Consider the following 20339-nt stretch of genomic DNA (forward strand, 5'->3'; position numbering starts at 1 on the left):
GAATCTTTAGAGACGAGCGGGGAGATACTCGGCTAAGGCACTACTCGCTCGATGGATAAACAAACCAGTTCTATACGTCAATACCCAACGGTCATGTGTTTGCTGCCATATAAAAGCTCAGATTACAGATGGCGCAGTTACATAATGCAGGCTGTAACTGATAAGGCACAATGCTCCTTCTCCCTCATCGGCAGGCCTGTTATTACGCTGCTTGTGCCGCCCTCTGACCCAGAGCAATAACAGAGAGTCCTCCCCTCCAGCTGGGATCACACGGGCGTGGAAGCTGTCTGCAATCACTTTCTCTTTTGGACGGCGTCTGCTGTAAGTAAACGTGTATTAGCTTGTAATAACTACCTTTAATGCGCCGTTATCATTTTCCTCGGAGTCTTTATAGGTAACACTGGGCAAGTGCAAAAGTAGCAATTCCGTGTGACTCTGCTAATACAATTACAGCGCTGCAATCAATGTCAGACTACCTTGCACAGTCTGGTTGACACCGTCAAGTGATTCATCTGCTAAGGTGGCATGTATCATGTAATGCTGACAATCATAGCACCTGTCAGCACAGGACGGCGCACTGTCAGCACTGCAAACATTAGACCTCCTTCACACGGGCGGCACGGCATCGCCACGAGAAAACCGCAGCGATATTGCATTGCTGGTCCGTGTGATATCGCTTGCGATTTTGTAGCACCACATGCAAGGAATTTCGGGGGTGGGGGAGAGGTGGGGGGCTTGAAATATAAGCCCTTCCCTGAAAATATACCCTAACTGCAGAAAAAAATTGAAAAAAAGTTGTCCGGGGCTCCGCTGCACCTTCTTCCTGGTCCCCGACACTTGTCTTCTTCATCTGTTCTGGCCTCCTAGATTCGGTGGCTGTGATTGGCTGATGCTTAGCCAATCACAGCCAACGCTCGATGAATGGCTGTGATTGGTTTATCGGGCGCTGGCTGTGATTGGCTAAGTGACAGCCAATCACAGCCAATGCTTCCAGGAGGCGGGGTTTTTTAAATCCCGGACAGAAGAGATGAAGGAGAATAGTGCCGGAGACCTGGGGAGAAGATGTGGCTGGGCTGACAGCACCAGAGAGGTGATGTATGTGGTTTTTAAAAATTTTTTCAGCAGCTAGGGCTTAGATTAAGTTTTGACAGTGGGATTTCCTGCTGTCAAAGTTGCATCGCACCGCATGTTTTCGAGCGATGCAGCAGAGAGGAAGGCTCCATAGGGAAACATGGGCTACAAAACTTTGCGTGTCGTGGGCATATCGCGGGACCTGTGAGGTTTTTGTGTTGGGTTGTTGCATGCTACAAAACATCGCATGTGTGAAGGGACCCATAGGAAAGCATAGGCTTCACATGCATGAGCACTGAGCTTATCTCTGCAGGAAAGAGACAGCTCTATTCCCACTGCAGTGGCCAGGCTTGATATTGCAGGCCAAGATTCCATTCGATTCAATGGTAACACTGCCTGCAATACCAAGCCTGGCCACTGCTATGAGAAAGGAGCTGCCTGCTTCCTGCAGAGATAAGCTTAGTGCACAAGTGCGCTGGCCTGGCGAGCAGTTGATCACTGGGGGTCCTGGGCAATGGACCCCAACCGATTTACTATTGATGACCTATTCTGATGATAGGCCATCAGTAGCTAACAACTAGTCAACCCCTTTAAGTACAGTGACATATGTCACATGCGAGCTATTGAGTAGGACAGTTGGAAATGGTCTTGCAAAGCCGATGTCCAGGTGGATGATATAGACTGCCATTAAAAAAGGCGAGGCAGCCACTTATAAGTATTTTTAGACAGTTGAGGCTGCTTCACATATATTTTGTCATTAAGGCCACAAAAGCCCACTTTTCGCAATGACCATAAAATAACAAAAGTAACAGTACTCCTTTTACCAGTCCTCGGCCGCACTTGTGCCCACACTTCCTGTGCCCCCTATGGGTCTCAGTTCACCCGCCTCCGGTAAAGTCGTGCCAATATGAGACATCTGCAGCCGATCACTTGCAGTAGCAGTGACCTCGGTGGTGTCAACATGTCACAGCGACAGCCATTGATTGGTTGCAGCGGTGACATCATGATACACAAAAACAGGCTGTTAGGGCACCAAAGAAGCGTTGGCATGGGGCATCAAGAAATTCGTAAAGTGGGTATTAGGGCTCAGTCACATCAACACTAGGGGCTTCTGTTTTCCTGTTCCATTTGAGGAGCAGGAAAGCGGTAACTGTTGGCCGAAGTCAACCGTCTTATGACGGAACTGAATGGTGCCAAGCGGACCCATTGACTACCAAGGCGTCCGTTCGGTTTCCGTGAGAATGTCCACATGACAGAAACGCCAAATTCGTTAATGATGGACATCAGTGGTGCCCAGTGGGCCCAACTGACTATGGGATCAGTTGAGCTTCCGCCATGGTGTCCACCAGACAAAACCGTTCTGGACGCTGCGCTATTTTGCCTGGCATTTTAGACAGAATCTGCAATGTGCGCAGATGTGAATACAGCTCAGCTGTTTACAAGCACCTTTGATGCGGCTACATAACCTCTTTAATGGGGTTGTCCATTTGTAAACTATTGATGGCCTATCCACAGGATAGATCGTCAATAGTAGATCAGTGGGAGTCAGTCATTCGGAATCCCTGCTCATCAGCTGCCTGCCAATGTGCTTGTACACAGAGCTTCATTTCTGCAGGAAGCAGACAGCTCTGTTTCCATTGCAGTGGCCACGCTTGGTATTACAGGCAGTGACCTTTGCCTGTAATACCAAGCCTGGCCACTGCAGTGAGAACGGCGCTATCTGCTTCCTGCAGAAATGAAGTTACAAGCACATCGGCATGGTGGACAGCTGATCAGCAGGGGTCCCCACTGATCTACTATTGATAGGCCATCAATAGTTTACAACCTTTTTAAATTCTAAGGTCACATTGACTTATATATTAAGAGATTTTCTTAGTGTTTGTTGACCGCAGACATAATCGAAATCAAACGTTTTGCGTACAACGCTGCAATCATATGTAGGCATGCCTTGCTCACATCATCCAAGGCGCTTGCATCGCTGGGGTGTTCTATATACCCTCAAAGGGACCAATTTCCAATTACCTCATTTTTTGCCACACTTTAGTGACCTGACTGCAAAAGTGGAGCGCCCCTTCCAAAGTTCCAGAATGAGCAGTTCTAATGCACAATTCTAGCAACACTCCGTAGATGTCAGGGCTTACCCCCCTCATCAGGCAGATTGTACTTCTACACCCCAGTCTGCTTGCTTATATACAACTGTAGCAGCCTAATGTGTTCAATATGTATGAAATATACCATATGCCGGGCTTTGCAGACAATAGGTGCTCTGTTTAATAAACTCCCCTCTCCACACCCCTTTCTCTCCTCCTCAGTGCTCCTTCATCCTGCCTTCTTCCTGGGCTGCTGAGTGACACAGAGAGTGTCTGTAGGAGCTGCCCGCACTTCATAGTGGATAGGTGGATGCAGGACCCTGTAGAGGAGGTAAGACCCTGCCTAGAGATGCCTCACCGTGGGGGGGGCGAACAGCATGGAGGGTGCAAAAAACTTCTATTGATGTGTCTGATGTGCAATGATACATTTCTGCAGGCTAATCTGTAATTGCATTTGTCGTTTGCAATCGTTAGCGTGATGGCGCAATTTCTGGCATTGTGGTCATGTTATCACGTCTATATCTGTGCGTGTCATTGTGACATCATCCATAGTGTTACACTGAGCTGCAGGTGAACTTTACTACATTACCTAAGGCTAATTGCAAATTCAGCTCAGCTACATCTATAAATGTATCTATTTGTTCTATTTGCCCTCTAATTATTGGTTATTTTTGATTGGCTGCTTTGTGGTTTAAGTCATTTGCTATATCCGTATCTGAAGGGATGGAGCACCGTAGTGTAGCTGGTACCTGTAGTGCTAGGAGTAGTTATAGGGATAGAGGTGTTCTCATGATTTGGGGTCTGCCCATGAGACGGGTCATCAGAAACGCACCAATGAATGTACAATTGCATCTGCGTGCAGATATAGCAGAGCTGAGTTTGCCTTTTGGGTCTTCATTATTTGTACATTGTAATTAATGAGTTCGTTAGTTTAGGTAGCTACGGTCCTATGCAAACCACACATCATGACCTTACAACGAATTGTGCAGAGTGACAAACTCAGCTCAACTACAGTTGATAAACTATACAGTTACATGGTTCAGTCGATGCCTCTTAAAATTTGCTGCTGGGGGCTACAGGGGTTTTCCATGCAAACCCCCCCCCCCCTATTGATGAGCTATCCTCAGAATAGTTGATCGACTGGGATCCACCGCTCTGGATCCTGGCGGATCAGGCGCCACAACACATAAGAGTCGGAGCGGAAGCAGATGGCTCCGACCCCCTGTAGTGGCCAAAATCACCTGTGAACGTCTATGGGTGCATAAACACAGATGTAAGATACACATGTGCTGCGTTTTTTACGTATGCTATCGCAGAAAGCATCAATTATTTTTTTGCACATGCAATGCAGCAAAATGGGTCCGAAATTGCCTCCACCCATGTGCAAGAGCCCCTAGGCTGCGATCACATCTGCATCAGAGGCTTCATTTGGCCCCTCCAGTGCAGATCCACCATACAATGCCAGGTAGAATAGTGCAGCATGCTGAGCAGTGTTGTCTAGGAACAGGCCGAAAGCCCAACGGACCCTATTCTGGTAAATGGGGCCTGTTGGTTGCCATTCATCTACGGTTTGTCCGTTATTCAGCTCCTATGACAGAGCTAAGAAATGGAAACCGAATGCGCTAGAAGAAAGCCAACCTTACTGAGGTCTGACTGATTCCGAAAAGGTGGCATTATGATATGTGGGGCTCTGTCCACATCTGCGTTCAGCCGTTATGTTGGGGTGGCATCACTATTGACAGCAAGAATATCGCCGTGTCAAAATGGTGGAAACATTGGCAGAACCCCAACTGACCCCAGTGCTGGGTAACCCTTTCCAATCCAATTTGTATCCTGGTTTTCCTAGGGGGCTTACTCTTTTTCTGCTGTTATACAACAGCGCTATCTGCTGGCTAAAGCAAGTACTGCATGAGGTGACACGTTGGATAGGCTCCGACAGCAGAGAGGCTGGCAATATACAGTAAGAGAACCCCGACGGACGTCTTCCAACATCGGAGCTGTACAGCCTTAAATCATAATGTCTTCAGAGGTCAGACAGCGGATTGGAAAGGGTTAATAGGCCCCTTGTTTCTGGGCGGTTTGGGGGTGACCCTAGGATGTCCCGGTGGGAGGACTAAAAGGGGTCTCTCAGCTCATATGATCCCCAAAAGCTACATTTATGGGCTCATAGGACCTGACATGCTGATTTCGGTAATGTGAGTCTTATACTTATCTTCTCTGTCGCGGCTGGAAGCTTCCAGCGAACTTTTTGGCGCGGCCATAGAATGAGAGGACTAGTTCTTATGGGGCTCCTAGGAGCTAACAATGTCCCCTTACACGTCCCAATTATGTTGGCACCTATGTGTATGTAGTTGTGACAGTATTGTATAACTTATTGTATAACTTATTGTCGGAGGGCTCGTTTACATCAGCCTCAGCGCTCCGTCGGGGCTTTCTGTCTCTCTCTTCCATTTTTGGAGCAGAGAAATGGAATTAAAACGGAATTAAATGCTTCCGTTTTTTTCTCCCATTGATTTAAATGGGTTAAAAAAAAAAGCCGGAAAGCAAACGGCGCTATTTGTTCTGTTAAAACACGGAAAGCCATTTAATTCCTCTTCTCTGCTCCAAAAATGAAACAAAAAGACAGAAAGCCCCAATGGAGCGCCAACGCAGGTGTGAACAAGCCCTTCTGTAATGAAGCAGGCACTTCATAAATACTTTGTGGCAGACTTATACAGTTGAGTCATATCCTTATGACTACTTGCAGCCCATGAAGGAAGTGCGTGCCGTGCGCTGCTTGGTGGGTATGTAAGGTGTGTGACAGGCTGTTTGCTTACATATAACTCATCGTCGTCATGGATATAAGGGCCAATCAGTTACAAAAAGAAATGATTATTGGCTTTCGGACTGGGGGGGGGGGGGGGCGGTATTTCTCAAACAGCACAGTTTGTGAACTTTTTGCGTGATGTTGTAGTGAAAATGTATCATGAGAGGACAAATGGCCCCATTAGGAACAACCGATGTGGAAACTGCGGAGCACCGTGTGCCATTGATGTGGGAGGTGATTGTCAGCTATGAAGGTGCGTGAGGGCCGACTGATACACTGCAATGTAGCAGCTCACCATGAAAACGAACCAGGGGGCTACCAGACGTGTCTAAAACAGTTCGGCAAAGCCTACTGCGTATGTGGCTCCGAAGCAGACACCGGTGCTAACAAAGGGGCATCGGAAGAAGAGGCTTCAGTTTGCATGGCAGTATCAGATTCGGACCACCGCTGATTGGCAGAGGGTGGCCTTCTCCGATCAGTCACCTTTTCTGCTTCATTGAACAGATGAACGTTGGTGTTTCGGGTGAGAAACATCAGAGAACAAACACCTTGCAGCCATTGCTGGGTGAGCACAAGCCGGTGGCGGCAGCGTTATGGGCTGGGCATTCCTTGGGTCGCTCATCCATGTGGAAGGCGCTCCGAGCCGAATCCTTGCAGATCGCATACACCCATACATGCGGTTTGTCTTCACTGGCAGATGGGATCTTCCAGCAAGACAAAGTGACATACCATACAGCTGGAAATGCCCAACAGTGGTTAGAAGAGAATGACTAAGACTTCCCAGTAATTTCCTGACCCCCTAATTCCCCACTTGAACCCAGTTGAGCATCTGTGGGACCACCTCCATCGCCGTGCTGGCTCTGTGGGCCCTCCCCATGCAGCCTCTAGCATCTGAGGGATGTATTGCAGTCAGCATGGCTTTAGATACCTGAGACCACCTACCAGCACCTTATCGCATGCTGCGATTTGCCGCACGCTCGTGGACAGGGGGGCTGTGTCCCCGCGGCCGGAGTATTGCCACGGAGAACACAATGCAAAAACACCTATGGACAGGCAGCCTTAGTGACCACCGTGGGTGCGCTTTATTCTACAGGGCCGTCAGAACCTGACAGCCCTGTATAATAAAGCTCCGGGGTTGGGGAGAGTAACAGCCTGGCGCTGTCAAGAGGGGCCACAGTGTGCAATTCCCAGATTGCATAAAAGTTTTAAAAAAAGTTTTTCTGATCCATGAGAGGAGATGAAACTACTCACTTTTGTGACTGTCACTGGCTTTTGCGCATGTGCGCCACCTGCAAAATGTCAGGCACATGCGCAGAAGTCAGGAGAGCCTGGGAAATCTAGAATCCCCCTGCTCCTGGCTATCAAAGGTAGCCGAGATGTCACGGGGGGATCGCGGTATGCAGTCCCCCATATGATCCTCCTTATCCAATGGATAATGGGGATCAAGGAAAAGTTAAAAGAAAAGTTAAAGTTTCATTACTTACCTAAGTCCTCCGGCGATCGGTAAGGGCAATGTAACTTCTTACTGGAGGCCTCCACATTTGTCCTCCAATGCGATCATTCTGCACGGACCATCCCTGGCTTTTAGGGAGTCAAATTTTTTTCTGCACGTGTGCAATAGGGCCTGGAAAGCCAGTGGGTGTTCTCTCTATTATAGGCCTAGCCATGTGTCCAGTAAACAGATTAGGGCCACAATGGGTATGTTTCTAAACACAGGACTAACAGGGGGATCCATTTTGTGGTGCAAATCCACATTTTCATGTGAACTATAGAAAACAAATATGTCTTTAAAATGGCATATTTGCAAAAATATGAAATTTAATTTTTTTTTCTCCTCTAAATTGCATTAACTCCTAAGAAATAACTGTGGGGTTAAAATACTCCTGACACTCCTGAGTGAATATATTAAGGGATGTAGCTTTTGAAATGCCATCATTTGTGGTGGTCATTTCTCATCATTCTGACACTTATGAGCCTTTGCAATCTTGGCTTGGTGTAGGAAAACAAAGTTTTCCTCAACATGTTAATAACTAATGGTAAATGTGTACGTCCCCTAAATGGTTAAAAAATGGTTAAAGTTTTCAAATCTGCTTCCAGATTAAAAGGAAACAGATGGAAATATATATCTCATCAAAAAATTGTACAGTATGTTTGCACACATTTGACATATTGTAGATGAAAATGTGAAAAAATGACAATTTTTTCAAAATGTTCCCCATTTTGGGGCTTTTAATAAATTTACACAAATTCTATCGGTCTACTTTTACCACCTAAATGAAGTACAATATGTGGCGAAAAACAATGTCAGAATCACTTGGATATGCAAAACCTTTACGGAGTTATTTTATGTTAAAGTGACACATGTCAGATTTCCAACATTTGGCCTGGTCATTAAGGTCCAAACAGGCTTGGTCACTAAGGGGTTAAGTAGTAAGACTGTCAAAAAAAATAGAAAAAAATTTCACAAACTTTTTGTCTAAGTACAGAAGACGACAAACTTTAAATAAATGCAAGAACAGGTGTTGTTGCCCATAATTGGGCACTTTATGGATCAATGTTCTCCACCCATTCGGCCTCCAGCACACGAGCGGGTCGGATCTGGCAGCGAGAATTCTCGCCGCGGGACCCGACCCGAGAGCCTGCAGGGACGAGCGCGTACTCTCCCGCGCCTGGCGGCCCCAGCTCTTTCGTGTGCCGGCTGCCGCGCAGCCGGCGCATGCGCAGACCGGAGCCGGCGGCCGGGTGAGTGCGTGCCCCACACAAAAATAGGACATGTCGCGGTTTGTTTGCCGCGCGAGATTTCGCGCGGCCAAACCGCGGCCGTCTGCATAGGAGTGCGTATTGTAATGCACTCCTATGCAAACTTTCAGCGGCGGAAATCCCGCGGGAAATCCCGCCGCGGGATTTCCGCCCGTGTGCAGGCGGCCTTCCTGTCTTTCACCGCTTCTTTGAGTTCCGCGTTTGACATGTTGCTGGTGCCTTGATTGTATCTAGCCATCTTGTTCTGTGTTCTCCTGATCTTCTCTTTCCATAGCAACCAATAATGGCTCAGCTTTCATTTCGTAGGCCTCCCTCACACAGGTGTTTGCAGTAAATGCAGCATTTTTCAACCCTGCGGTTTCAGTAGCGCTGGCATACGTTATGCCAGCGTTTTGGCTTCGTTTTCAGCACAGCTGATAAAAAAATCAAATGCTCACCTGGTAAGCACCGTCCGCTGTCCCTGGCCTGCAGAGCATCTCTTGCTGTTAACGGAGTTTCAAGACCACGCCTCCAGCAAGAGATTGCTCTGATTGGCTGAACCGTGAGCCATTCATTCATTGAATGGCTGTGATTGGTGCATCCAGCGCTGGTTCTGATTGGCACTGGATTAGCGAATCAGAGCAATCTCTTGCTGAAGGCGGGGTCTTCAAACCCTGTCAGTTGCAAATGATCCTCTGACAAATGCCCGTAAAGCAGTGCCAGGCACCCGGCGGCAGCATCAGTGAGTCTAACTTTTTTTTTGGTAGTGCAGCTAGCGCTGCCCAAAGTGCCACGTTTTTTAGCAGCGCTGCTAACGCTGCCCAATCATTCAATGGGCGATGCAGGACTGAAAACGGCCAAAGATAGTGTTGTGGCCCAATACATGCTTTCCTGGCCCCCTCCATAATGTCATACATATCATGCCTTATGTTGGTGCGCTGTGTAAAAGTGTCTAGTCATTCTGTTGTATGTATTGCACAGCTGCAGCGTGTGATGGGTTGCATCTGCAAAAGCCTGCAGATTGCCTGTGAATGTATCAGTTTATGTCCTGTCACGTGGTATGAGTGAGGCTATAAAGGTGAGTGTTTGAGAGCGGGAAAGGAGTTCCATGTCTTTTGGGTTCCTGATCAAGAGTGTCAGCTACATGAGGGTACCTTCAACCCTCATGTAGTGAAGAATGGAAGAGAAGGAGAGGTTCCCTGGATTGACTGTTCTACCATGAGAGGAGAGTGAGCTCCAAAGAGAGAGAGCGTGAGCAAACCGTGAGTTTTTCCCAAGGCCTAGTGCAGAGGTACTCTTTGCTAATTGTTCACACCCGAGCGTCCTGAAGTGCGGGACCGCTGCGTGAAGGTACGCGTCTTCAATAGTTCACGCCTAAGCGTCCTGAAATCTGGGGCCGCTGGGTGATGGTACGTGTCCACAGTTGTTCACACACGGGCGTCCTGAAGTCTGGGATCGCCGTGTGGAGGTACTCTTACTCAAGTCTGTCTAAATGCCTGCACTTGGAATATTGTCTATTTTGCCTTGTACTGTTTGAGTTATATTGAAGTAAAGTTTTGCCAGTCCATGACCGTTCCCAGGGACCTGAGGTACGTTATATTTGTCTGCGGCTCCTTTATTCTCCGCTACAGGTTATTCCGGTGTGTAGTGGAACGGTGGCGTCACCTGTGACAACTACTATCCCTGTTTTACTGTTTATTGGCCATCCCTCTCCAAGGGGTGTATGGAAGAGGCCCAGCACTGCCCTGGCCAACGCTACGTGCGTCCCTTCGGGAGGAAGCGAGGCCTTAGTCTGTTCTAGTAAAAGCTAAGCTCTGTTTGGTTGCTATGAGCAACCAGACTCATTAATAAATTGATGAACACAGCCCCAAACGACTCCTATAAGGAAAAAATAGCTCACAGAAGATGTAAGGCACCATGTACGCAAAACTCTACATAAGAGCCATGTAGGTTCAAACCCAGAGCTCTCTCTACAGGATCCAGTCCGTGTTGCTCATAGCAACCAATCACAGCATAGCTTTCATTTTGCCAGAGCAGTTTGAGAAGAGAAAGCTATGCTGTGATTGGTTGCTATAGCTATTGTTGCTATGGGCAACAGCTTTTTAATATGATAATGTGAGTACATAGGCTGCTCATTTCAAAAAAACTTTATTTATAATGGAACAATCCAGAGCTGTAGCTGTGATTGATGCAGATGTTAATGGTTTTGAGGGCGATGTGTAATTATGCGCTCACTGCGCTATATCCACACATCTACCTTCATTATGTCATGACGATTACTAGAGGACATGTAGAAACCCGCCTACAGCCCGCACTGTTGTAATTACTGTCATCGAGTCAATCGTCTCAATTAAAGGGGTTTTCCAAGAATCAACATATATCGCCTCTTCACAGGACAGCGACGCTCGGGGGCCCCACCGATAACAACAAGGGTCCCGCACTGAGAAGGAGTTTGAATGGAATGGCGGTCTACCTACCTTGCTCCCTGCCACTCCATTCAAAGTCTGAAGGTCCCGTTACAGGGGACGACTGCCGGGCATATAGCACCTGCCCACCATCCTGCAGACTATCACTCCTGTGTTGGTAAATAGTCGTTCCGTGAATGGAGCGCTCCAGAGACTTCTTTCGTATGTCCGCCTCCATTCACTGTAAGCAGGCAGTCGTTTCAACAAGTCGCTCAGTTTCGTGGCGGGTTGTACTCGTCTATCTGCATTAGGCCGTCTGTCCACGGCAGTGATGGAATATTGCTAGTGATATTCTGCCGCAAGGGAGCAGGGGGGAGAAATGGCAGGTCTCCGCGATGAGCCTGATAGAGAATCGCGGCGAATCGCATCATGCCACAATTTGAATCCTGCAAGCGGAGATTCGCTATGATTCTCCGCTCATGGACGTCGGGCTGCGCTTTCCATAGTTAAGTCTATGGGAAGCATTCACTGCGTTACCCGTGGCCGGATTATCGCCGCAGATAACGCAGTGACATATCGCCCGTGGACAGGCGGCCTTAGGCTGGATTGACACAAACGATTTTCACATGCCAGTTCTATTTGATTGCGCTCTGGGCGGAGCTCGCACGTGATAAGAACCCATGATTTTCCATGGATTAATCCACATGAGCGATTCTTCTCTTCGGCCTCATGCCCACGGGTACGCATGGTGTCCCTGTGCAGAATCCTGCAGCGGATTCCATCCGGCCCGCAGACATGAGGCCAGAAAATACATTATACTCACCTGTCCGGATGCTGTGGTGCTCTCCTCCGTGGCGAGCGGATCTTTTTTCTTCTGCTTGGCAGATGCGCCCGGACGCCAGCCGTGTACAGGGCGCATGTGCCGTGCCATCTTTTTTTTTAACTCCTGCTTTCCCATGGTCCTGCGGCACGGACACAGTGTCAGCTGCGTCTGTGTTGCAGGGCCGATGGCTTCCATCGGCTTCAATAGAAGCCATCGAAGCCATCCGTGCGGGAAAATCGCACAAAATGGAGCATGCTGTGGGTGATTTCCTGCGCGGTTTCAGGATATCCTATGGTAAGAACCCCTGTGGCAATCTGTGAGGCGCTGACAATAATGACATCACCTGTGTAACACTGAGGAAATCCTGAAAACATGACCTGTTGGGGTTCCCTGAGGACTGGAGTTGGGGAACACTGGTCTATACACATCAGATAGCTGTCGGCCAAAGACTCATTATCCGACGCCAACAGCTATCTCCTCCGACATCACCATGCACATGCACTCTTCATTCTGCAAGTTTTCCTAATGAAGGGCCCCCATGCAGTAATCCGCTGATCGGCAGGGATCCTGAGTGGTAGACCCCCACCGGTCATCTGTTGCTGACTTGTCCTGAGGATGGGTCATCAATGGAAAAATCCAAATACTCGCTGATAACCCCTTTAAACTTTGGCACTTTTAAGGATGTGCAATACGCTGTGTAATTCCATGAAAAAAAGAACACATCTGGAACTCATTAGACTAAATGGCCATTTAGATTGGGGTGCATTCGTCTGCCATGCGCAAATTAACCTGCCCTGCGTGGGCAAAAAGTACAGTAAAATATGCCGATATGCGCACAAAAAATACTCGTTCGTAGCGCAACTATGTTGTGCCGAGTTTGAGGGAGCCCTTATTGTCTTTTAGAAAAAGTTCAAAATGGCCGCCATCAGCAGATTTGCTGAAATGTACACGGTTAAATGTGCTGGAATGAATACCATGTAGCATTGCTGGGGTCATCATTTCACAGGCCACCCGTGTTCATCTCTCGGGTTTACCAACATTACAAGCCGTGGTGGGTCTCCATCATAGACAGCTCCGTGTGATGTGTGATGTGCGAGACATTACACATTGCAAGCGCTATTCTTGCTTGTGAATTACAAGAAAACAGGACCTGCTTCAGATTTCTGGCTGCACTATCGGTGCAAGAGGAAAATCGCCCTTGTAAATTAACCCATTGAACAAAGTAACCCCACTGAAAGTATGGGCAGGAACCGGGGGGGGGGGGGCGAGGGCCCCATTTTTTGCTCACCCCGAGGTCTCCAGACACAAACATGGCCGTTGTCAGTGCCCAAACTAACCCTGGATTCATAGCTGATGACAATCCGGTTCCTCTCCATAGCGTCCAGTTTCATCGTTCACAAGTCCACTACAAAGGGAGGTGATGATAGGTGGATGTCAAAGGCTGCACATGTAATGGGTTCCTTGAGACCAAATGTCCTTCAACTAAGCACATGGAAATGGTTCCGACAGACACAAGGGCCTGTAATGATGGCGGCACCTGTCTCTGGATTGCAAACAATAAAACTGTTGTTACTTGTTCTTGTCAGATGATCAGACGCTCCTCTCTACTGGTGGTCTGTCGGGGGGTCCTGAGCCCGGTCACCTTGTGTGCCCTCACGCATTCACTGGTCCCAACACCCCCTAACAATCTGGTCAGATACTCCTCTCTACTGGTGGTCTGTAGGGGGGTCCTGATCCCGGTCATCTTCTGTGTCCTCACACATCTACAGGTCTTATCACCTCCTAACCGTCTAGTCAGATGCTCCTTTCTACTGGTGGTCTGTCGGGGGATCCTGAGCCTGGTCACCTTGTGTGCCCCCATCCACTGGTCCCAACACCTCCTAACAGTCTGGACAGAACGAGCAGTGGGGAACAAGTCATGGCTACAACCATCCAGCTTCTCACATCCCAATAATGCGCCCCTCTCAGACTCTGGTAACAGGGTGAAATCTCTTCTCTGCGTCGTAGAGGCGTCTAGTGGCCAACAAGCTCTACACAAGCTGAAGAAGAGGTCACTACACACAAGGAGCCTCAGAGCCTTTTATAGGCCAAGGAGGAAATCACTTTTAGGGCCTCCGGTGACAAGACCGTCCATCTAATCACCACAACTCTCATCATTTACATATCTACCTGAGATGGAACCACAGGACGGGTTCTGCAGCCAAACAGCGACTCATTCTAGAAGTGCTTGGTTTTCTATTTGTTACAGAGTGCATCCTCGTACGATGCCAGAGAGATCTCTTTTGCATAGATATTTCTGTGGACATCCTGGGTGACAGAAGTATTGTACTACCTGATGAATATACAACACCATAATATTTTCATTTTATTACAGTTACCTTGGCAACAATATGACAATTTATGCAATTAAAGAATATTGCCGGCAATGAGCTTTGGATTCTTGAAATGCTCAGGAGTTTATAACTTTGTTTTGTTCGTTGCCAAAGGAATAGAAAAAATGGGTTTAAAAGGGCTACTTGTATCTTTACTTCTATAGCATTTACCTTGGAGGTTCAGAGGGACAGTGTAAAGCTGGCCATACATACTATATGAATGCCGACCAAACCTGTCAATTTCGGAGAGACCGGCCCACCATCTACATGTGTATAGCTATGTATTGATGTCGGCGATGGGGATAGCTGGGGGGGACATTCAGGCATGTTGGATTTTAACATTCTCGATTCTATTGTTCACTCAGGAGATAAGCTGCCTCCAGAGGTGTTTGGGAAAGGCTTAAGGCCCTTTTACACACAAAGATGATCGCTCAAAAGATGGCTTTTGAGCGATCATTTTGCATAAACTACTACTATTACTGCCTATTAGTACCAATTAGTAGTGTTTGAGCCGCCAGGAGCTGTATTCAGAGAACAGACTACCCGCTGTTCTCTGAATAAATTCCCTTTTTTCTGCCACGGGGCTGACAGCGCTCCCCGGGTAGAACACAGTATGTGGTCCTTCTTATCAGCTCTTCTGCCAAACGATGAATTTCATGCCGAACTGAAAATCATCGTTCGGCAGCAAAGTAAAAAATAGGCACATTTACACCCGATTATTGCTCAAAAGATGGCTTTTGAGCAAATTTTGAGCAATTATCGTTGTGTGTAAAAGGGCCTTTAGGGTCCTTTTACATGTGATGATTGTCAGATGCTTAAGTGTCCGTTCGTTGTCCCAGTGATAATTGCTCCTGCCGATATTTAGTCACTGCGCTTCTAGCGGTGCTGATCCCGGCACACGCTGTGACGTCAGTCTGCAGCCGGGATCCTCCTCCCCCTTCCCCTCTGGTCTCCTACTTGGTTCGGCGAGAGCAGGGGAGGAGGCGTTCGGCAGCACACTGATGTCACAGTGTGCATCGGGGATCATCGCTGCTAGCAGTGCGTTGGGCAGAGGAACAGCAGAGCTTCCATGAGGAGGAGAGGGTAAGTATGTGGGTCTCAGAGGGAGGATGGGGGGTCACTATCATACTGGGGGCCGCTGTGGGGTGTCACTATCATACTGGGGGCCGCTGTGGGGTGTCACTATCATACTGGGAGCTCATGTGGGGTGTCACTATTATAATGGGGGCCACTATGGGGTATCACTATCATACTGGGGGCCGCTGTGGGGTCTCACTATCTTACTGGGGGCTGCTGTGGGATGTCACTGTTATACTGGGGGCCGCTGTGGGATGTCACTATCATACTGGGGGCTCATGTGGGGTGTCACTATCATAATGGGGGCCGCTGTGCAATGCCACTATCATACTGGGGACCGCTGTGGGGTGTCACTATCATACTGGGGGCCACTGTGGGGTGTCACTATCCTACTGGGGGCCACTGTGGGGTGTCACTATCATACTGGGGGCTGGTGTGGGATGTCACTATTATACTGGGGGCCACTGTGGGGTGCCACTATCATACTGGGGGCTGCTGTGGGATGTCACTTTTATACTGGGGGCCGCTGTGGGATGTCACTATCATACTGGGGGCTCATGTGGGGTGTCACCATTATAATGGGGGCTGCTGTGGGGTGTCACTATCATACTGAGGACCGCTGTGGGGTGTCACTATCATACTGGGGGCCGCGGTGGGGTGTCACAATCATACTGGGGGCCGCTGTGGGGTGTCACTCTCATACTGGGAGCCGCTGTGGGATGTCACTATTATACTGGGGGCTGCTGTGGGATGTCATTATTATACTGGGGGTCGCTGTGGGGGAGGGTCACTATTACACTATTACCACTGGGGGGTCACTTACCTCTGGGGGGGTCACTATTACTGCTGGGGCCGCTGGGGGAGTCACTTCACTATTATTGCTAGGGGGTCACTATTTCCACTGCGGAGGGGGTCACTATTATTGCTGGGGCCGCTAGGGGGAGGTCACTATTACTGCTGGGGGGGTCACTATTATCGCTGGGGCCGCTGGGGGGGGGGTCACTATTACTGCCGGGGCCGCTGGAGGGGGTCAGTATTATCGCTGAGGTCGCGGGGTGTCACTATTTCTGCTGGCGTATGTTTACATGTGGGGGAAATGGGCAGGGCTGTTTCAAAATAGACAGTGTGCTGATTTTGACTGCTTTTTGGATGCGGAAATGCTGCAGAATTCTCCACCGAAATTTCCACGGAGGACATTCCGACATTTTCACATTCAAAAAGCAGTCAAAATCTGCTCCTGGTCTATTTTAAGGCGGCCCTGTCCTTTTTAGAACAACGGGGGTAAAATCATACGTCCTGATAAGCCCCGCCCCCTGACATGTTGGCACTTTGCAGTAAATAAGTGGGTTTTGGGTTGCAGTTTGGGCACTCGGTCACTAAAAGGTTCGCCATCACTGACCTATAGTTTGCCGCTGGACAACCCCTTTAAGATCTTTTATTGGTTGTGGGGATTTCTGTGACATTAATTAATTGTTTGATTTTAAAATCTGCATTACGTGTTTATAGAGGGGAGGCATTCAGGACCCCCATCAATTATCTGGAATCGAGAGTTGATTCAAAGAGCTTCTCCCTTTGGGGACCCGGCCTATCCATGCATCACACAGACCGCCTATTGATTTCAATGGGTAACATGTAATACTTAATTTTCCCTGTGGTGGTGCTGCAGGAGCATTAATCCCTCGCCGCCGGGTTCCTCCACAAGTAATTCTGATCTCGGCGTTGAAGCAGCATGCTTCTATTATCATGGCGTCCGTCTCATAAAAAGGGATTGTTCAATGTGGGCCATAACTTGGACATAAGGGGTGTGTGAAGATGAGCTGAAGTTATGTGCACCCCTTTCTTGTACCTCGTTTTAGGAAAAACTGACACAGATAACAGTAGAGAGAACATGTATAATGGAAGACAACAACAGCATATAGCGGGCAGGGAAAACCGCCACCTTTATAATAAGATGGAATCAAACCAGTAGACTTACTTCTAGGGGGCTGGTAGAGCATACAGGGTTATTACCAATGATCTTCCTGATATGAACCCCCATAACTCAGGTTTACTGACACTCAGATACAGAAATCTGATAACGATGGACACAGAAAGTCAAAAGTTCATTTCGGTGGATGTCCTAGATGGACTCCACTCAACCGGGATGGTGATCTAGGCTCACCTTGAAGGTGTGATGCACTGGCCTGGAGCCGGGTTGGTAGACTGGCCTGGACCTGGGTGGGTAGACTGGCCTGGACCCGGGTGGGTAGACTGGCCTGGACCTGGGTGGGTAGACTGGCCTGGACCCGGGTGGGTAGACTGGCCTGGCCCCGGGTGGGTAGACTGGCCTGGACCCGGGTGGGTAGACTGGCCTGGTCCCGGGTGGGTAGACTGGCCTGGATCCGGGGTAGGACCACCACACCAGGGGAGTTCTGGTACTTCTCATACTGTACCAGGAAGCTAAGAATATCTATTGGATTGCTATATATTATATGATTTTTTTTATTTTGGGGCTCACTCACACGGGTGCCTGTGACATGCGCATTATGTGCGTATTTTTCACATGCGTAATTTGCAGTACACGGCTAATATACTTACAACATATGTTATATCCACATGCATGATATGCCCTAAAATAGGACCTCCTGCGTGTGAGTGGCCCAATAGAAACCAATGGGCTTTTAGCACCGCATTTTACGCAGGCCTAATACGCCCGTGTGAGTAAGCCCTGGCAGTAGAGGGGAGCAGGCAGGAGAACACTTTTTAGGGCTTGTTCCCACGGGCATACGTGCAATTGCGCATGCTTCAGTGCAACATATTTGCACTTTGAGGTCCAGATGTGTTATGTTTCCTGTGGCGTACTGCGTGCACATTTGTGCATCCCCCCATAGACTTCTATAGGGGCCCTTTGGTAGGCAAATGCGCACAAAATAAAGCAGGTACTTGTTTTTGCGCATGCGAGTAATACATGCATTAAAAAGAATGCGAATGAACCCATTCAAATCAATTGCAAAAAGCGCGTGCAAATACGCCTGTCTGACGGAGCCCCTTCCTTCTTTTTGAGATCCCTGCTTGCTGTCTGTGAAAGGAAACCTTGTTTACATGCAGAAGCTCAGCTAAGCGTTGGATACCATTGCAGGCACTGCGAATATACTACTGTGTACCATCGGCACAAAGCTATAGCTTCACAACATGCTGAAGACATCTGGTCTAGAAAATCAATGCTCAGGATTACAAAAAAAAACCAAATTCCCACATCTCACTTGAGCAATATTGATAAATTCCTGAAAAACCCTTAAAATGTCATATGAGTCACTTTACTTTTCACATTCCACTTCCTGGTCGCAGGAGATGCATTACAGGCATTCTGAAGGTTCTAACCAAGCTTCCACATAGACCAGCTTATCACTGGTGTCAGAACATACCAAGGCCGTGGTGCTGCAAATTACAAGGCCAGTTAAAAGGACTGATATTGACTTGCAGGAATGCTGCCTTCCAATAGGTGGTGCTGTTGAGACATTGTTCCATCTTCCGTTTACATAAATTTCCCAGGGCATCATGGATGGTCTCATAAGTCTCCTCACATCTACCAGGTGCTCTCCCTAAGGAGAAACTGACCCATGTCATAGGCCTCTCACTAGCCAAACCAGAAACCTACAGCACATTGATGAGGGGCAAAACCCCCGAAACAGCTGTCTGTGCATGGTTATCCTTTCCTTCTGCAAAGGACGGTTTCTTTGAGTTATATTCCAAGTCAGTCTGACATTGACCTGCAGGAATGCTGCCTTCCAATAGGTGGTGCTGTTGAGACATTGTTCCATCTTCCGTTTACATAAATTTCCCAGGGCATCATGGATGGTCTCATAAGTCTCCTCACATCTACCAGGTGCTCTCCCTAAGGAGAAACTGACCCACATCAAAGGCCATTCACTAGCCAAGCCAGAAACCTACAGCACATTGATGAGGGGCAAAACCCCCAAAACAGCTGTCTGTGCATGGTTATCCTTTCCTTCTGCAAAGGACTGTTTCTTTGAGTTATATTCCAAGTCAGTCTGCCATTGACCTGCAGGAATGCTGCCTTCCAATAGGTGGCGCTGTAGAGGCATTGCTCCATCTTCCCACTTGTGGAGATAAATCAGCAAAGATGACAGTTACCAAGCAACATTGCAAATAACAATACACTGATATTGTATATAAAATAGAGGAAGGAATGTAATAGTTAACTTAGGGAAGCGTCAGACACACCCAAAGGTATGTACTGGGTTTGGTTAAACTACGTTGACTCCTGAATCTTACAGCTTTATATCATAATTGTGTATATGGGAGTCAGGTATCACATTGTACTACTTAAAAGGGCCATAATTAAAGGTAAACTCCAGTGTAAATGTTCAGAAAGTCCTCTAATGCCGCAAAACCTGAATGCAATATTGGTAGTCAGGAAAAAGAAGGGAAGAGGGGGATGGAGCTGCAGAACTCAGAATGGCTCTTCTGAAAAGTATAGTGTTCTAAGTATGAACCAAGCAGATGAAAACATTGAAGTGGTCCCTGCGCTTGCAGAAGCACCGCAGCCCCTTCACAAAGTTGATTGATGATGATCCCAAGAGCCAGGCCGAAGGCTGACAAGGCTAGCATCATCGACAACAACACCTCGCATGGCCCAGGAAAGATGTCAATGGACCTTGGACACAGGGCAGTTGTATGGAGTGATGAGTCCAGTTTCTTGCTGAACCATACAGATGGCCAGTCTGCATCCGGCTTAAACAGCATGAAGTCGTATCCCATGGGGGCACCATTGGGATTCAACAAGTTGGCAGTGGTGGTGTCATTGTCTGGGGAGCAAGACCGAGGACCATTGGTGATCATACCACACTCCTTTAATGGTGAACACTACAGAGATCTGTTAGTTGACCATCTGCACCCATGTCTTCAGGAAGCCTATACTGACCACAGGGCCATCTTCCACCAGGACAATGCTCG

The 20339-nt window shown here is 48.2% G+C and overlaps 1 protein-coding gene across 2 annotated transcripts in view; it reads left to right on the plus strand.

The window, feature by feature from the left end:
- Window positions 1-278: 278 nt before the first annotated feature.
- SYNPO (synaptopodin) overlaps window positions 279-20339 on the plus strand; it is a 109416-nt gene continuing 89355 nt past the window's right edge. Inside the window, exons 1-2 of one of the 2 annotated variants that reach the window (XM_066590402.1) lie at window positions 307-321; window positions 3384-3492. The gene's annotated coding sequence lies outside the window, so the exon portion shown is untranslated. Of the gene's footprint in view, window positions 322-3383; window positions 3493-20339 lie in introns of both variants that reach the window. The other variant, XM_066590403.1, reaches the window with a different exon arrangement.

This window comes from Eleutherodactylus coqui, chromosome 2 (assembly GCF_035609145.1).
Source record: "Eleutherodactylus coqui strain aEleCoq1 chromosome 2, aEleCoq1.hap1, whole genome shotgun sequence".
NCBI lineage: Eukaryota > Metazoa > Chordata > Amphibia > Anura > Eleutherodactylidae > Eleutherodactylus > Eleutherodactylus coqui.